Source organism: Mesoplodon densirostris, chromosome X (assembly GCF_025265405.1).
Source record: "Mesoplodon densirostris isolate mMesDen1 chromosome X, mMesDen1 primary haplotype, whole genome shotgun sequence".
NCBI lineage: Eukaryota > Metazoa > Chordata > Mammalia > Artiodactyla > Ziphiidae > Mesoplodon > Mesoplodon densirostris.
In genome coordinates this window covers 127562472-127580998 of record NC_082681.1, presented here as the reverse complement: position 1 = coordinate 127580998, position 18527 = coordinate 127562472, and the positions used below count along the sequence as shown (strand labels likewise).

The following is an 18527-nucleotide window of genomic DNA, read 5'->3' as shown; positions in this document are numbered from 1 at the left end:
TGTTAGATAACGCCTATAAGTGATATCATGGGATATGTCTTTTGCTTTCCTACTTACCTCATGTTCTGTGATTATATCTAGGCTCATCTCTGGTGCCTCAAAGAGCAGTGTTTCATTGTTTTCCATGGCTAATATTCCATTGTGTACATGGACCACTTCTTCTTGATCCATTCATCTGCTAATGGACATTTTGGTTGCTTCCGTGTCTTGGCTATTGTGAAAATTCCTGCAGTGCAGCTGTTGAAGCCTGTGCCTTCTCGACTCTGGACTTCTCAGGTGAGAGTCTCAGCGGTGGGCCTGCTGAATGGAATGGTGGCTCAGTTTTTACTTTTAAACGCAGCTCCTTTCTGTTCTCATTATTGGCTGTTACCGCTTTACATCTCACCAGCAGCTAGAGGGTACACAGTTCTCTAAATACCCTTTAGCGTTTATTCTTTGTAGACTTTCTGCTGATGGTAGTTGACATGTATGAGTTGAAACCTTTTTGGAGGGTAGATTCGCATGAGTCTAATAATTCCTGATGTTGAGCTTTTATCCATTTTCCTCTTTTTTGAAAATGAGTGAGTAAAACTTACCCCTCCATACTATCTCCTTGAAAAATGTGCCAGTTTGGAATTTTTTTGGCCATTCCCTACCTCCGCACAATTATGTAGGGCAGGTGTCCTTTACAGCCCTGAGTCCTTGTGAATGCTAAGTGACCATTAGCTGTGGGTTTAATGCCGCTCTTGCGGGAAACGGCCAGAAGGCGGCAGCATTTCTACATTTCCAACTCTGGGTTTTTGGGCAACAGAGCTTTTCTGGAAATCGTGTTAGTAAGCTGCAAATTAGAGTGGAATGTGCCAGCGCAAACCCCCAAGAGCTTATATCTCCTAAATTGTTGTTTGTTTATTAAATTTAATTTTTATTAATTATCAGAGCAAATTTGATAAAAATGTAGATTCTCCTAGGTGTACAGTTTCTGGTTCATCCTATCAATGTATCTGTCTATTCCTCTTTCGATCCTTTCCCGTGTATGTTGTTATAGTGTTGAGTAGACCTCTCTTTGTATTCCATAGGCACTTTGTGATTATATATTTCATATGTTTTAGTGCATATCTGTTAACCCCCATGTCCTAATTCATACATTCCTTACTCCTTTCCATTTGGTTAAACATTAATTGGTTTTCTGAATCTATGCGTGTCCGTCTCTTGGAAATTATTTCATGGGTATCAATGTTTAGGTAACACCTATAAGTGATGTCATAAGATGTCTGTCTTTCGGTTTCTTTCTTACTTCAAGTTGGGTGATTATCTCTAGATCCTTCTATGATGGTGCCAACGGCACTGTTCCCTGCTTTTTCATGGCTAATATTCCATTGTGTACATGGACGACTTCTTCTTGGTGCATTTTTCTGTTGATGGACATTTCGGTTTCTTCCAGGTCTTGGCTCTGGTACAGGTTGCTGCAGTGCAGGATTGTCAGCCTGTGTCTTTTTGATTCTGGTCTACTCAGGTGAAAGGCCCATGAGTGGGCCTACCAGATCACATGGTAGCTCCATTTTTACCCTTAAACGCACCTCCATTCTGTTCTCACCACTGGCTGTTACCAGGTTACATCCCACCAGCAGCTAAAGGGTACGCAGTTCTCTAATACCCCTTCAGCATTTATTCTTTGTAGACTTTTTTTTGCTGATGATCATTCTGACGGCTGTGAGGTGAACGTTTTTGTACACTGGATTTGCATGGCTTTATTAATTCCTGATGTTCAGCCTTTTTCCATTCCCGTTTTTTTAACAAAAAAAAGAAAAGGAAACAGAAGACAAATGTGCATTAAATATGCCTCTTGAAACTGTCGTTTTGAAACGTGGACGTCTTTTGAATTTTCTGGTCGATATACGACCCCAGGATTTTTTTTCAGGGCAGGTGTCCTTTACAGGCCTGCAATTATTTTGAATATCAACTGACCATTAGCGCTGGGATTAAAGCTGCTGTTGTGTGAGATGGCCACAAGGTGGCTGCAGTTCTCCTTTACCAAATCTGGTTACTAGGGCAACAGAGCCTCAATGGAAGTCCTGTTCTGGGTTGTAATTTAGAATGGAATGTGCCAGGAAAAAGCCCCTTAAGTTTATGTCTCACTACTTCTTGTTCTTTTTTTAATTTAATTTTTATTTTTTATCACAGCAAGGTTGATTACAATGTTTGGCTTGTTCTAAGTGTGTAAGATGTGGTCCTTTTACACATTTACATATGTCTGTTCTTCCTGGGATCCTTTTCCCATGTACATTATGACAGAATGTTGAGTAGTCATCTCTTGGTATTCCTTAGGGCTTTGGTGGTTATATATTTCACCTGTGTTTGTGTATGTCTCTTAACTCCTATGTCCTAATGTATCCAATCCTCACACCTTTCCATTGGTGAACCATAAGTTTGTTTAATGAATCTGTGATTGCCCTTCTCTGTGGAAATATCTTCACTGCTATCAATTTTTAGGTAACACCTATAAGTGATATCATACGATATGTGTCTTTCTCTTTGTGACTTACTACAAGTTGTGTGATTACGTCTAGACTCATCTACGGTGCTGCACATGGCATTGTGTCCTTTTTTCCTTTGGCTAATATTCCATCTGTACATGTACCAGTTCTTCTTTGTCCACTCATGTGTTGATGGACTTTTTGGTTGCTTCCATGTCTTGGCTATTGTAATACAGCGGCAATGCACATTTGCCTGCCTGTGTCTTTCCAATTCTGTCTTCTTAGTTTATAGGCCCAGGAGTGGGCCTGCTGGATCACATGGTAGCAAAATGTTTACCTTGTAGAGGCACCTCCATTCTGTTCTCATTAGTGGCTCTTACCAGGTTACGTCCTACTTAAAGTTGAGGGTATGCACGTCTCCACAACACCTTTAGCATTTACTGTTTGTAGTTTTTTTGCTGATGTTTATTCTGACTAGTGTGAGCTGATACCTCCTTGTGGTTGGATTTGCATGTGTCTCATAATCCCTTGAAATTGAGCTTTCTCGCTTGTCCTTTTTTTCTTCAAACTGTGAGTATAGATTACCCCTTCAAATTGTTTTCTTGAAGTATGTGTGACATTTTGAAATATTTTGGCCATTACCACCCTCAAGACATTTTGAGGGCAGGTTTCATTTACAGTCCTCCAGTACTGGTGCATATGAAGTGACCCTTAGCACAGGCTTTAAAGCTGCTGTTGCAGGTAACGGCCAGAGGGCGGCAGCATTTCTGCTTTTCCCAATCTGGTAACTAGGGAAACAGACCTTCCTGGCAGTGGTGTTCCTCGGTTATAAATTAGAGTGGAATGTGCCCGGATAAACCCCCAAAAGCTGATGTCTCCTTACTTATGTTTGTTTTGTAAATTGAATTTATATTTTTTTATTGGAGTCATATTCCATTGTGTACATGGGCCACTTCTTCTTTGTGCTTTCCTCTGTTGATGGACATTTTCGTAGCTTCCAAGTGTTGTCTATGGTAAATATTGCTGGAGTGCAGGATTGCCAGCCTGTGTCTTTTTTTTTGTGTGTGTGTGTGGTACATGTGCCTCTCACTGCCGTGGCCCCTCACCATGCAGATCACAGGCTCCGGACGCGCAGGCCCAGCAGCCATAACTCACGGAACCAGCCACTCTGCGGCATGTGGGATCTTCCCGTACCGGGGCATGAACCCGTGTCCCTTGCATCGGTAGGCGGACTCTCAACCACTGCGCCACCAGTGAAGCCCAGCCTGTGTCTTTTTGATTCTCATCCCCTCAGGCGATAGGCCCAGCAGTGGGTATGCTTGCTTGAATGGTAGCTCAGTATTTACCTTTTCAAGGCACCTCCTTTTTGTTTTCATTACTGGCTCTAACCATGTCCCACATTGAACCAAGGGTAGGCATTTCTCCACAACCCCTTCAGCATTTATTGTTTGCAGAAATTTTGCTGATGGCCAGTTTGACTGGTGTGAGCTGATAGGGTTTTGTAATTTGCATTTGCATGTCTTTAATTAATCCTCATGTTCAGCATTTTTCCACGCCTTTTAAAATTTCTGGTAAAGAAAAACAGGAAAAAACGGAGAGTTCAATTAACCTCTTGAAATTGTCTTCTTGGAAGGTTGCCGTTGGTCAATTTTCGACCCCAGGATTGTTTTTGCGGGCAGGTGTCATTGACAGGCCTGCAATGAGTGTGAATATTTAGTGAGCATTAGCACTGGGTTTAAAGCTGCTGTTGTGGGAAACGGCCACAAGGCGGCAGCATTTCTCCATTCCCAAATCTGGTTACTAGGGCAGCAGAGCCTTTCTGGGACTAAAGGAATACAAAAGAAGGCATCATTGAAGTCTAATACAGAATAGCATGTCCTGGTGGATGGTAGAATGACCAGCAGGGTGTAGGAATTAGGAACTACTGGATGTATATCCTCGGTGGCTTCACTGACTGTCCTGACATCCTTTACCAGGTCCCCAGCAGCCCAGGGGGCTCTCGTGGTCAGGGCAATCCCAGGATATGGACCTCACCTGGGCAGGTCCCCAGCAGCCAATGGGGCTTTTGTGGTCAGGCCACTCCCAGGTTATGGAGCTCACCTGCGCAGCTACCCAGCAGCCCATGGGGCTCTCCTGGTCAGGCCCCTCCCAGGATATGGGGCTCACCTGGGCAGGTCCCCAGCAGCCCACGGGGCTCTCATGGTCAGGCCACTCCCAGGTTATGGAGCTCACCTGCACAACTACCCAGCAGCCCATGGGGCTCTCGTGGTCAGACCCCTCCCAGGATACGGAGCTCCCCTGGGCAGGTACCACGGCAGGGCTGGGCACACAGGAACCGTGCACATAGCCCTCATTTCAGAGCACGCCAGATCGCCTGTCACTCGGAGCTGACACAGAGCACCTGAGAGCAGGACTTGAACTAACAAACAGCAGCTCCGACAGGTCTGTGACCCTGGGCATCACTCTGTGCGGCCTCCCTCTGCCTGGTCTTCCAGAGGCTTCCACTGCAGCCGGGGCACCAGGCCTCTGTCTCCACCCATCACCCCTCCTCTCCCTGACTCCTGGGTTCCTCGCATTAGGAGAGGCGGAGGGTCTTCTTGAAGTTGTCTCCCACTCACGAGCCAGATAAAATGATTAGAAAACAAGCCGGAGCTGCAGCCCCTTGTCTCTCCTGAGTCTCAGGACCTGGCCGGTTCAGCGAGGTCCATTTTCTGCAATGTGAGCCCCTGAGGGGTGAGGATTGGCTGACCTGGGCAGCCTGACCCTGCCGGCCAGCCCTCCCAAGGTGTGCCTGGCTTGAGGTCAATATAAACACCACTCCAGGCAGCAAGAGCCCCTGCAGCTGTGCCTGACGCCATATTCTCTGCCCCGTCAGCCGTCTCGGGGCTGTGCTGGTGGGAGGGAGGGAGGGGCCACGGCTTTGTGGGTGGCCCGTGTTAGTGGGGCTCTGCTGGACTTTCTGCAGGAGTTGCCAGGCTGCCACCTGCTAAAGAAGAGGATGTGTCACCCATAGCTTCCGCTGGAATTTCTCCCCGGGAAGAGGTGAGGAAGGAGAAAAGCAGTGGGGGCCGGGACAGGAGGGGTATCTCAGGCAGGGAAATGGAAAGCTTCCAGAAGAGCGCCCGGGGCCAGGACCATCCTGGCTGGCCTGCAGGCACCAAGTCGGCCTGCGTGCTGTCGCTGGTGTGGCTCCACGGCCCTTCCTCTAGGCTTTCAAGTCCTTGTACATATTGAGGTGTTTTACCTGGGAAGGGTGGGAACAGTTCAGCAGCGGCTGGCCTGGGACTCAGCTCACGTTTACTCACAGATGCCTCGGCACGGTCCCCCAGCTTTGAAATGAGGACGCTCCTTGAGGGGGGGCTGCTGGCTGCATGGGAGATGATTCCCCACCTCTGACCAACTTCAGAATTGTTTCCCACTGGAGCAAGTGCCCTGATAGGGTTTTCCTCTCTATAACTGGTGGGTTCTGTTTTTTTTTTTTCTTTTTTGGTTCAAGGTAGATTTTATTCCTCTTTTATGTATTTATAGATATAAGCATGGAAATAATTCATTCATATAAATACATCTGTGTGAAGGGAAGAACTATTTTCTGTTTTATTTTTAAATTTTATTTATTTTTTAAACTTTGGAAATTTAATTTTATTTATTTTTTATACAGCAGGTTATTATTAGTTATCTATTTTATACATATACATGTATACAGGTCAATCCCAATCTCCCAACTCATCCCACCACCACCACCCCATGGCTTCCCCCCCTTGGTGTCCATACGTTTGTTCTCTACCTCTGTGTCTCTGTTTCTGCCCTGCAAACCGGTTCATCTGTACCATTTTTCTAGGTTCCACATATATGCATTAATATACAATATTTGTGTTTCTCTTTGTGACTTACTTCACTCTGTATGACAGTCTCTAGATCCATCGACATCTCTACAAATGACCCAGTTTCATTCCTTTGTATGGCTGAGTAATATTCCATTTTATATATGTACCACCTCTTTATCCATTCGTCTGTCTGTGGGCATTTAGGTTGCTTCCATTACCTAGCTATTGTAAATAGCGCTGCAATGAACATTGTGGTGAATGTGTCTTTTTGATTTATGGTTTTCTCTGGGTATATGCCCAGAAGTGGGATTGCTGGATCCTATGGTAATTCTATTTTTAGTTTTTAAGGAACCTCCATACTGTTCTCCATAGTGACTGCATCAATTTACATTCCCACCAATAGTGGAAGAGGGTTCCATTTGTCCACACCCTCCCCAGCATTTGTTGTTTGTAGATTTTCTGATGATGCCCATTCTAACAGGTGTGAGGTGATACCTCCTTGACGTTTTGATTTGCATTTCTCTAATAATTATTGATGTTGAGCAGCTTTTCATGTGCGTCTTGGCCATCTCTGTGTCTTCTTTGAAGAAATGTCAATTTAGATCTTCTACCCATTTTTGTATTGGGTTGTTTGTCTTTTTAATATTAAGCTGCATGAGCTGTTTATATATATTGGAGATTAAACCTTTGTCCATTGATTCGTTTGCAAATATTTCCTCCCACTCTGAGGGTTGCCTTTTTCCATTCCCGTTTTGTAACAAAACAAATAAAGAAAAAGAAGCAGAACACAAATGTGCGTAAAATATGCCTCTTGAAACTGTCATTTCGAAATATGGACGTCTGTTGAACTTTTTGGTCGATATACGACCCCAGGATTTGTTTTCAGGGCAGGTGTCATTTACAGGCCTGCAGTTATTTTGAATATGAACTGACCATTAGCGCTGGGATTAAAGCTGCTGTTGTGTGAAACGGCCACAAGGTGGCAGCAGTTCTCCTTTACCAAATCTGGTTACTAGGGCAAAAGAGCCTCAATGGAAATCGTGTTCTAGGCTGTAATTTAGAATGGAATGTGCCAGGTAAAAGCCCCTTAAGTTTGTCTCACTACTTCTTGTTCGTTTTTTTAATTTAATTTTTATTTTTTATCACAGCAAGTTTGATTACAATGTTTGGCTTGTTGTAGGTGTGCACCATGTGGTTCTTTTACACATATACATATGTGTGTTCTTCCTGGGATCCTTTTCCCATGTACGTTATGACAGAATGTTGAGTACTCTTCCCTTGGTATTCCGTAGGTGTTTGGTGATTATATATTTCACCTGTGTTTGTATATGTCTGTTAACCCCAATATCCTAACGTATCCAATCCTCACGCCTTTCCATTGGTGAACCATACGTTTGTTTAATGAATCTGTGATTGCCCTTCTCTGTGGAAATATCTTCACTGGTATCAATTTTTCGGTAACAACTATAAGTGATATCATACGATATGTGTCTTTCTCTTTCTGACTTACTGCAAGTCACGTGATTACCTCTAGACTCATCTACGGTGCTGCAAATGGCATTGTGTCCATTTTTTCCTTGGCTAATATTCTGTCTGTACATGTATCAGTTCTTCTTTGTCCACTCATCTGTTGATGGACTTTTTGGTTGCTTCCGTGTCATGGCTATTGTAATGCTGCGGCAATGCACATTTGCCTGCCTGTGTCTTTCCAATTCTGTGTTCTTAGGTGATAGGCCCAGGAGTGGGCCTGCTGGATCATATGGTAGCAAAATGTTTACCTTGTAGAGGCACCTCCATTCTGTTCTCATTAGTGGCTCTTACCAGGTTACGTCCCACTTAAAGTTGAGGTTATGCTCTTCTCCACAACACCTTCAGCGTTTATTGTTTGTAGTATTTTTGCTGATGTTTATTCTGACGAGTGTGAGCTGATACCTCTTTGTGGTTGGATTTGCATGCGTCTCATAATCCCTTGAAATTGAGCTTTCTGGCATGTCCTTTTTTTCTTCCAACTTTGAGTACAGCTTACCTCTTCAGATTGTTTTCGTGAAGTATGTGTGACATTTACAAATATTTTGGCCATTACCGCCCTCAAGACATTTGGAGGGCAGGTTTCATTTACAGCCCTCCAGTACTGGTGCATATGAAGTGACCCTTAGCACAGGTTTTAAAGCTGCTGTTGCAGGTAACGGCCAGAGGGCGGCAGCATTTCTGCTTTTCCCAATCTGGTAACTAGGGAAACAGACCTTCCTGGCAGTGGTGTTCCTCGGTTATATATTAGAGTGGATTGTGTTCGGATAAACCCCCAAATGCTGATGTCTCCTTACTTATGTTTGTTTTCTAAATTGAATTTATATTTTTTATTGGAGTCATATTCCATTGTGTACATGGACCACTTCTTCTTGGTGCATTCCTCTGTTGATGGACATTTTCGTAGCTTCCAAGTGTTGTCTATGGTAAATATTGCTGGAGTGCAGGATTTTCAGCCTGTATCTTTTTTTATGGTTTTGATTTCTTTTGCGGTACGTGGGCCTCTCACTGCGGTGGCCCCTCCCATTGCAGAGCAGAGACTCCGGATGCACAGGCCCAGCAGCCATAGCTCACGGGACCAGCCTCTGCATGGCATGTGGGATATTCCCGGACAGGGGCACGAACCCGTGGTTCCTGCATTGGCGGTGGACTCTAAACCCCTGCGCCACCAGTGAAGCTGAGCCGGTTTATTTTTTTATTTTTTATTTTTTGCGGTACGCGGGCCTCTCTCTGTTGTGGCCTATCCCGTCGCGGAGCACAGGCTCCGGATGCGCAGGATCAGCAGCCATGGCTCACGGGCCCAGCCGCTCCGTGTCATGTGGGATCTTCCCGGACCGGGGCACGAACCCGTGTCCCCTGCATCGGCAGGCGGACTCTCAACCTCTGCGCCACCAGGGAAGCCCAGCCTGTTTATTTTTGATTCTCATCCTGTCAGGCGATAGGCCCAGCAGTGGGTATGCTTGATTGAGTGGTAGCTCAGTATTTACCTTTCCAAGGCACCTCCTTTGTGTTTTCCTTACTGGCTCTTACCATGTCCCACGTTGAACCAAGGGTAGGCATTTCTCCTCAAACCCTTCAGCATTTACTGTTTGCAGACTTTTTGCTGATGGCCATTCTGACTGGTGTGAGCTGATAGGTTTTTTGTAATGTGGATTTGCGTGTCTTGAATTATTCCTAGTGTTCAGCATCTTTCCACGCCTTTTTAAAGTTCTGTTAATATAACAGAAAAACACAGAGAGTACAATTAAACTCTTGAAATTGTCTTCTTGAAAGGTTGCCCTCTTTTGAATTTTTTGGTCAATTTTCGAACCCAGGAATGTTTTTGAGGTCAGGTGTCATTCATAGGCCTGTAATGAGTGTGAATATTTAGTGAGCATTAGCACTGGGTTTAAAGCTGCTGTTTTGGGAAACGGCCACAAGGCGGCAGCATTTCTCCATTCCCAAATCTGGTTACTAGGGCAGCAGAGCCTTTCTGGAAGTCCTGTTCCTAGGTTGTAAATTAAAATGGAATGTGCCAGGAGAAACCCCAATAAGTTTATGTCACATTACTTCTTGTTTTAGTTTTTTTAATCGGGGTAATGATTAGAATACTGTTTGTCCTCAGTGTACACAATCTGGTTCATTTGTGCATAACATATATATATACATATATATATATTCATGTACAGAGCCACTTCCCATATAAATTATTGCAGAGTGTTCCATAGACATCCCTTGCTATACGGTTGGTCTTTCTGTTATATGTATTTAATAGGTATTTGTACACGTATGGTAACCCTAATCTTAATTTTTCCATTCCCCCCAACTGTCCTTTTAGATAAGCATAGTTTGTTTTCTAAGCCTGTGAGTGTCCTTCTCTGTGGAAATATGTTCATTTGTGTCAGTTGTTAGATAACGCCTACAAGTGATATCATAGGAAATGTCTTTTGCTTTCTGACTTACCTCATGTTCTGTGATTATCTCTAAGCTCATCTTTGGTTCCTCAAAGAGCTGTGTTTCATTGTTTTCCATGGCTAATATTCCATTGTGTACATGGACCACTTCTTCTTTTTCCACTCATCTGGTGATGGACCTTTTGGTTGCTTCCGTGTCTTGGCTATTGTGAAAATTCGTGCAGTGCAGCTGTTGAAGCCTGTGCCTTCTCGACTCTGGACTTCTCAGGTGAGAGTCTCAGCGGTGGGCCTGCTGAATGGAATGGTGGCTCAATTTTTACTTTGAAACACAGCTCCTTTCTGTTCTCATTATTGGCTGTTACCACTTTACATCTCACCAGCAGCTAGAGGGTACACAGTTCTGTAAAATCCCTTCAGCATTTATTGTTTGTAGACTTTTAGCTAATGGTAGTTGGCATGTGTGAGTTGAAACCTTTTTGGAGGTTAGATTTGCATGAGTCTAATAATTCCTGATGTTGAACTTTTATCCGTTTTCCTCTTTTTTGAAAATGAGTGAGTAAAACTTACTCCTCCATACTATCTCCTTGAAAAATGTGCCAGTTTGGAATTTTTTTGGCCATTCCCTACCTCCGCACAATTATGTAGGTCAGGTGTCTTTACAGCCCTGAGTCCTTGTGAATGCTAAGTGACCATTAGCTGTGGGTTTAATGCCGCTCTAGCGGGAAACGGCCACAAGGCGGCAGCATTTCTACATTTCCAACTCTGGGTTTTTGGGCAACAGAGCCTTTCTGGAAATCGTGTTAGTAAGCTGCAAATTAGAGTGGAATGTGCCAGCGCAAACCCCCAAGAGCTTATATCTCCTAAATTGTTGTTTGTTTATTAAATTTAATTTTTATTAATTATCAGAGCAAATTTGATAAAAATGTAGATTCTCCTAGGTGTACAGTTTCTGGTTCATCCTATCAATGTATCTGTCTATTCCTCTTTTGATCCTTTCCCGTGTATGTTATTATAGAGTGTTGAGTAGACCTCTCTTTGTATTCCATAGGCACTTTGTGATTATATATTTCATATGTTTTAGTGCATATCGGTTAACCCCCATGTCCTAATTCATACATTCCTTACTCCTTTCCATTTGGTTAAACATTAATTGGTTTTCTGAATCTATGCGTGTCCGTCTCTTGGAAATTATTTCGTGGGTATCAATGTTTAGGTAACACCTATAAGTGATGTCATAAGATGTCTGTCTTTCGGTTTCTTTCTTACTTCAAGTTGGGTGATTATCTCTAGATCCTTCTATGATGGTGCCAACGGCACTGTTCCCTGCTTTTTCATGGCTAATATTCCATTGTGTACATGGACGACTTCTTCTTGGTGCATTTTTCTGTTGATGGACATTTCGGTTTCTTCCAGGTCTTGGCTATGGTACGTTTTGCTGCAGTGCAGGATTGCCAGCCTGTGTCTTTTTGATTCTGGTCTAATCAGGTGAAAGGCCCATGAGTGGGCCTACCAGATCACATGGTAGCTCCATATTTACCCTTAAACGCACCTCCATTCTGTTCTCACTACTGGCTGTGACCAGGTTTCATCCCACCAGCAGCTAAAGGGTACACAGTTCTCTAAAACCCCTTCGGCATTTATTCTTTGTAGACTTTTTTGCTGATGACCATTCTGACGGCTGTGAGGTGCACATTTTTGTACACTGGATTTGCATGGCTTTATTGATTCCTGATGTTCAGCCTTTTTCCATTCCCATTTTGTTAACAAAAAAGAAAGAAAGTAAAAGAAACAGAAGACAAATGTGCATAAAATATGCCTCTTGAAACTGTCGTTTTGAAATATGGACGTCTCTTGAATGTTTTGATCGATATACGACCCCAGGATTTTTTTTCAGGGAGGTGTCATTTACAGGCCTGCAATTATTTTGAATATCAACTGACCATTAGCGCTGGGATTAAAGCTGCTGTTGTGTGAAACGGCCACAAGGTGGCAGCAGTTCTCCTTTACCAAATCCGGTTACTAGGGCAACAGAACCTCAATGGAAGTCGTGTTCTAGGTTGTAATTTAGAATGGAATGTATCAGGAAAGCCCGTTCAATTTATGTCTCACTATGTCTTGTTCGTTTTTTTAACTTAATTTTTATTTTTCATCACAGCAAGTTTGATTACAATGTTTGGCATGTTGTAGGTGTGCAAGATGTGGTTCTTTTACACATATACATATGTCTATTGTTCCTGGGATCCTTGTCCCATGTACGTTATGACAGAATGTTGAGCACTCTTCTCTTGGTATTCCATAGGTCTTTGGTGATTATATAGTTCACCTGTGTTTGTATATGTCTGTTAACCCCAATATCCTAATGTATCCAATCCTCACACCTTTCCATTGGTGAACCATACGTTTGTTTAATGAATCTGTGATTGCCCTTCTCTGTGGAAATATCTTCACTGCTATCAATTTTTAGGTAACACCTATAAGTGATATCATACGATATGTGTCTCTCTCTTTCTGACTTAGTACAAGTCGTGTGACTACCTCTAGACTCATCTACGGTGCTGCACATGGCATTGTGTCCTTTTTTCCTTTGGTTAATATTCCATCTGTACATGTACCAGTTCTTCTTTGTCCACTCATGTGTTGATGGACTTTTTGGTTGCTTCCATGTCTTGGCTATTGTAATACAGCGGCAATGCACATTTGCCTGCCTGTGTCTTTCCAATTCTGTCTTTTTAGGTTATAGGCCCAGGAGTGGGCCTGCTGGATCATACAGTAGTAAAATGTTTACATTACAAAGGCACCTCCATTCTGTTCTCATTAGTGGCTCTTACCAGGTTACGTCCCTCTTAAAGTTGAGGGTGTGCACTTCCCCACAACACCTTCAGCATTTACTGTTTGTAGTGTTTTTTTGCTGATGTATATTCTGACCAGTGTGAGCTGATACCTCTTTGTGGTTGGATTTGCATGCGTCTCATAAACCCTTGAAATTGAGCTTTCTGGCATGTCCTTTTTCTCTTCAAACTGTGAGTACAGCTTACCTCTTCAAATTGTTTTCGTGAAGTATGTGTGACATTTAGAAATATTTTGGCCATTACCTCCCTCAAGACATCTTGTGGGCAGGTTTCATTTACAGCCCTCCAGTACTGGTGCATATGAAGTGACCCTTAGCACAGGTTTTAAAGCTGCTGTTGCAGGTAACGGCCAGAGGGCGGCAGCATTTCTGCTTTTCCCAATCTGGTAACTAGGGAAACAGACCTTCCTGGCAGTGGTGTTCCTCGGTTATATATTAGAGTGGATTGTGTTCGGATAAACCCCCAAATGCTGATGTCTCCTTACTTATGTTTGTTTTCTAAATTGAATTTATATTTTTTATTGGAGTCATATTCCATTGTGTACATGGACCACTTCTTCTTGGTGCATTCCTCTGTTGATGGACATTTTCGTAGCTTCCAAGTGTTGTCTATGGTAAATATTGCTGGAGTGCAGGATTTTCAGCCTGTATCTTTTTTTATGGTTTTGATTTCTTTGGCGGTACGTGGGCCTCTCACTGCGGTGGCCCCTCCCGTTGCAGAGCAGAGGCTCCGGATGCACAGGCCCAGCAGCCATAGCTCACGGGATCAGCCACTGCATGGCATGTGGGATATTCCCGGACCGGGGCACGAACCCGTGGTTCCTGCATCGGCAGTAGACCCTAAACCCCTGCGCCACCAGTGAAGCTCAGCCAGTTTATTTTTTTATTTTTATTTTTTTTTGCGGTAAGCGGGCTTCTCACTGTTGTGGCCTATCCCGTCGCGGAGCACAGGCTCTGGACGCGCAGGCGGAGCAGCCACGGCTCACGGGCCCAGCTGCTCCACGTCATGTGGGATCTTCCTGGACCGGGGCACGAACCCGTGTCCCCTGCATCGGCAGGCGGACTCTCAACCTCTGCACCACCAGGGAAGCCCAGCCTGTTTATTTTTGATTCTCATCCTGTCAGGCGATAGGCCCAGCAGTGGGTATGCTTGATTGAATGGTAGCTCAGTATTTACCTTTCCAAGGCACCTCCTTTGTGTTTTCCTTACTGGCTCTTACCATGTCCCACGTTGAACCAAGTGTAGCCATTTCTCCTCAAACCCTTCAGCATTTACTGTTTGCAGAATTTTTGCTGATGGCCATTCTGACTGGTGTGAGCTGATAGGTTTTTTGTAATTTGGATTTGCACGTCTTTAATTATTCCTAGTGTTCATCATTTCTCCACGCCTTTTTAAATGTCTGTTAAAAAAAACAGAAAAAAACGGAGAGTACAATTAACCTCTTGAAATTGTCTTCTTGAGAGGTTGCCCTCTTTTGAAATTTTTGGTCAATTTTAGAACCCAGGATTGTTTTTGAGGGCAGCTGTCATTCATAGGCCAGTAATGAGTGTGAATATTTAGTGAGCATTAGCACTGGGTTTAAAGCTGCTGTTTTGGGAAACGGCCACGAGGCAGCAGCACTTCTCCATTCCCAAATCTAGTTACTAGGGCAGCAGAGCCTTTCTGGAAGTCCTGTTCCTAGGTTGTAAATTAAAATGCAATGTGCGAGGAGAAGCCCCAATAAGTTTATGTCACATTACTTCTTGTTTTAGTTTTTTTAATCGGGGTAATGATTAGAATACTGTTTGTCCTCAGTGTACACAATCTGGTTCATTTGTGCATAACGTGTATATATATATATATATATATATATATTCATGTACAGAGCCACTTCCCATGTAAATTACTGCAGAGTTTTCCATAGACATCCCTTGCTATATGGTCGGTCTTTCTGTTATATGTATTTAATAGGTATTTGTACACGTATGGTAACCCTAATCTTAATTTGTCCACTCCCCCCACCTGTCCTTTTAGATAAGCATAGTTTGTTTTCTAAGCCTGTGAGTGTCTTTCTCTGTGGTAATATGTTCATTTGTGTCAGTTGTTAGATAACGCCTATAAGTGATATCATGGGACATGTCTTTTGCTTTCTGACTTACCTCATGTTCTGTGATTATCTCTAGGCTCATCTATGGTGCCTCAAAGAGCTGTGTTTCATTGTTTTCCATGGCTAATATTCCATTGTGTACATGGACCACTTCTTCTTTTTCCACTCATCGGGTGACGTACATTTTGGTTGCTTCCGCGTCTTGGCTATTGTGAAAATTCCTGCAGTGCAGCTGTTGAAGCCTCTGCCTTCTTGACTCTGGACTTCTCAGGTGAGAGTCTCAGCGGTGGGCCTGCTGGATGGAATGGTGGCTCAATTTTTACGTTTAAACGCAGCTCCTTTCTGTTCTCATTATTGGCTGTTACCACTTTACATCTCACCAGCAGCTAGAGAGTACACAGTTGTCTAAAAGCCCTTCAGCATTTATTGTTTGTAGACTTTTAGCTGATGGTAGTTGACATGTGTGAGTTGAAACCTTTTTGGAAGTTAGATTTGCATGAGTCTAATAATTCCTGATGTTGAGCTTTTATCCATTTTCCTCTTTTTTGAAAATGAGTGAGTAAAACTTACCCCTCCATACTATCTCCTTGAAAAATGTGCCAGTTTGGAATTTTTTTGGCCATTCCCTACCTCCGCACAATTATGTAGGGCAGGTGTCTTTTACAGCCCTGAGTCGTTGTGAATGCTAAGTGACCATTAGCTGTGGGTTTAATGCCGCTCTTGCGGGAAACGGCCACAAGGCGGCAGCATTTCTACATTTCCAACTCTGGGTTTTTGGACAACAGAGCTTTTCTGGAAATCGTGTTAGTAAGCTGCAAATTAGAGTGGAATGTGCCAGCGCAAACCCCCAAGAGCTTATATCTCCTAAATTGTTGTTTGTTTATTAAATTTAATTTTTATTAAGTATCAGAGCAAATTTGATAAAAATGTAGATTCTCCTAGGTGTACAGTTTCTGGTTCATCCTATCAATGTATCTGTCTATTCCTCTTTCGATCCTTTCCCGTGTATGTTATTATAGAGTGTTGAGTAGACCTCTCTTTGTATTCCATAGGCACTTTGTGATTATATATTTCATATGTTTTAGTGCATATCGGTTAACCCCCATGTCCTAATTCATACATTCCTTACTCCTTTCCATTTGGTTAAACATTAATTGGTTTTCTGAATCTATGCGTGTCCGTCTCTTGGAAATTATTTCATGGGTATCAATGTTTAGGTAACACCTATAAGTGATGTCATAAGATGTCTGTCTTTCGGTTTCTTTCTTACTTCAAGTTGGGTGATTATCTCTAGATCCTTCTATGATGGTGCCAACGGCACTGTTCCCTGCTTTTTCATGGCTAATATTCCATTGTGTACATGGACGACTTCTTCTTGGTGCATTTTTCTGTTGATGGACATTTCGGTTTCTTCCAGGTCTTGGCTATGGTACGTGTTGCTGCAGTGCAGGATTGCCAGCCTGTGTCTTTTTGATTCTGGTCTAATCAGGTGAAAGGCCCATGAGTGGGCCTACCAGATCACATGGTAGCTCCATATTTACCCTTAAACGCACCTCCATTCTGTTCTCACTACTGGCTGTGACCAGGTTTCATCCCACCAGCAGCTAAAGGGTACACAGTTCTCTAAAACCCCTTCGGCATTTATTCTTTGTAGACTTTCTTGCTGATGACCATTCTGACGGCTGTGAGGTGAACATTTTTGTACACTGGATTTGCATGGCTTTATTGATTCCTGATGTTCAGCCTTTTTCCATTCCCATTTTGTTAACAAAAAAGAAAGAAAGTAAAAGAAAGAGAAGACAAATGTGCATAAAATATGCCTCTTGAAACTGTCGTTTTGAAATATGGACATCTCTTGAATGTTTTGATCGATATACGACCCCAGGATTTTTTTTCAGGGAGGTGTCATTTACAGGCCTGCAATTATTTTGAATATCAACTGACCATTAGCGCTGGGATTAAAGCTGCTGTTGTGTGAAACGGCCACAAGGTGGCAGCAGTTCTCCTTTACCAAATCCGGTTACTAGGGCAACAGAACCTCAATGGAAGTCGTGTTCTAGGTTGTAATTTAGAATGGAATGTATCAGGAAAGCCCGTTCAATTTATGTCTCACTATGTCTTGTTCGTTTTTTTAACTTAATTTTTATTTTTCATCACAGCAAGTTTGATTACAATGTTTGGCATGTTGTAGGTGTGCAAGATGTGGTTCTTTTACACATATACATATGTCTATTGTTCCTGGGATCCTTGTCCCATGTACGTTATGACAGAATGTTGAGCACTCTTCTCTTGGTATTCCATAGGTCTTTGGTGATTATATAGTTCACCTGTGTTTGTATATGTCTGTTAACCCCAATATCCTAATGTATCCAATCCTCACACCTTTCCATTGGTGAACCATACGTTTGTTTAATGAATCTGTGATTGCCCTTCTCTGTGGAAATATCTTCACTGCTATCAATTTTTAGGTAACACCTATAAGTGATATCATACGATATGTGTCTCTCTCTTTCTGACTTAGTACAAGTCGTGTGACTACCTCTAGACTCATCTACGGTGCTGCACATGGCATTGTGTCCTTTTTTCCTTTGGTTAATATTCCACCTGTACATGTACCAGTTCTTCTTTGTCCACTCATCTGTTGATGGACTTTTTGGTTGCTTCCATGTCTTGGCTATTGTAATACAGCGGCAATGCACATTTGCCTGCCTGTGTCTTTCCAATTCTGTCTTTTTAGGTTATAGGCCCAGGAGTGGGCCTGCTGGATCATACAGTAGTAAAATGTTTACATTACAAAGGCACCTCCATTCTGTTCTCATTAGTGGCTCTTACCAGGTTACGTCCCTCTTAAAGTTGAGGGTGTGCACTTCCCCACAACACCTTCAGCATTTACTGTTTGTAGTGTTTTTTTGCTGATGTATATTCTGACCAGTGTGAGCTGATACCTCTTTGTGGTTGGATTTGCATGCGTCTCATAAACCCTTGAAATTGAGCTTTCTGGCATGTCCTTTTTCTCTTCAAACTGTGAGTACAGCTTACCTCTTCAAATTGTTTTCGTGAAGTATGTGTGACATTTAGAAATATTTTGGCCATTACCTCCCTCAAGACATCTTGTGGGCAGGTTTCATTTACAGCCCTCCAGTACTGGTGCATATGAAGTGACCCTTAGCACAGGTTTTAAAGCTGCTGTTGCAGGTAACGGCCAGAGGGCGGCAGCATTTCTGCTTTTCCCAATCTGGTAACTAGGGAAACAGACCTTCCTGGCAGTGGTGTTCCTCGGTTATATATTAGAGTGGATTGTGTTCGGATAAACCCCCAAATGCTGATGTCTCCTTACTTATGTTTGTTTTCTAAATTGAATTTATATTTTTTATTGGAGTCATATTCCATTGTGT

At 43.0% G+C, this 18527-nt stretch overlaps 1 long non-coding RNA gene across 1 annotated transcript in view; it reads left to right on the top strand.

Annotated features, from left to right (window-relative positions):
• Positions 1–216: 216 nt before the first annotated feature.
• The window catches only part of LOC132482010 (uncharacterized), a 34922-nt gene continuing 16611 nt past the window's right edge, over positions 217–18527 (top strand). The window contains exons 1-2 of the long non-coding RNA XR_009530856.1: positions 217–276; positions 15209–15403. This is a non-coding gene — a long non-coding RNA (uncharacterized LOC132482010). The remainder of the gene's footprint in view (positions 277–15208; positions 15404–18527) is intronic.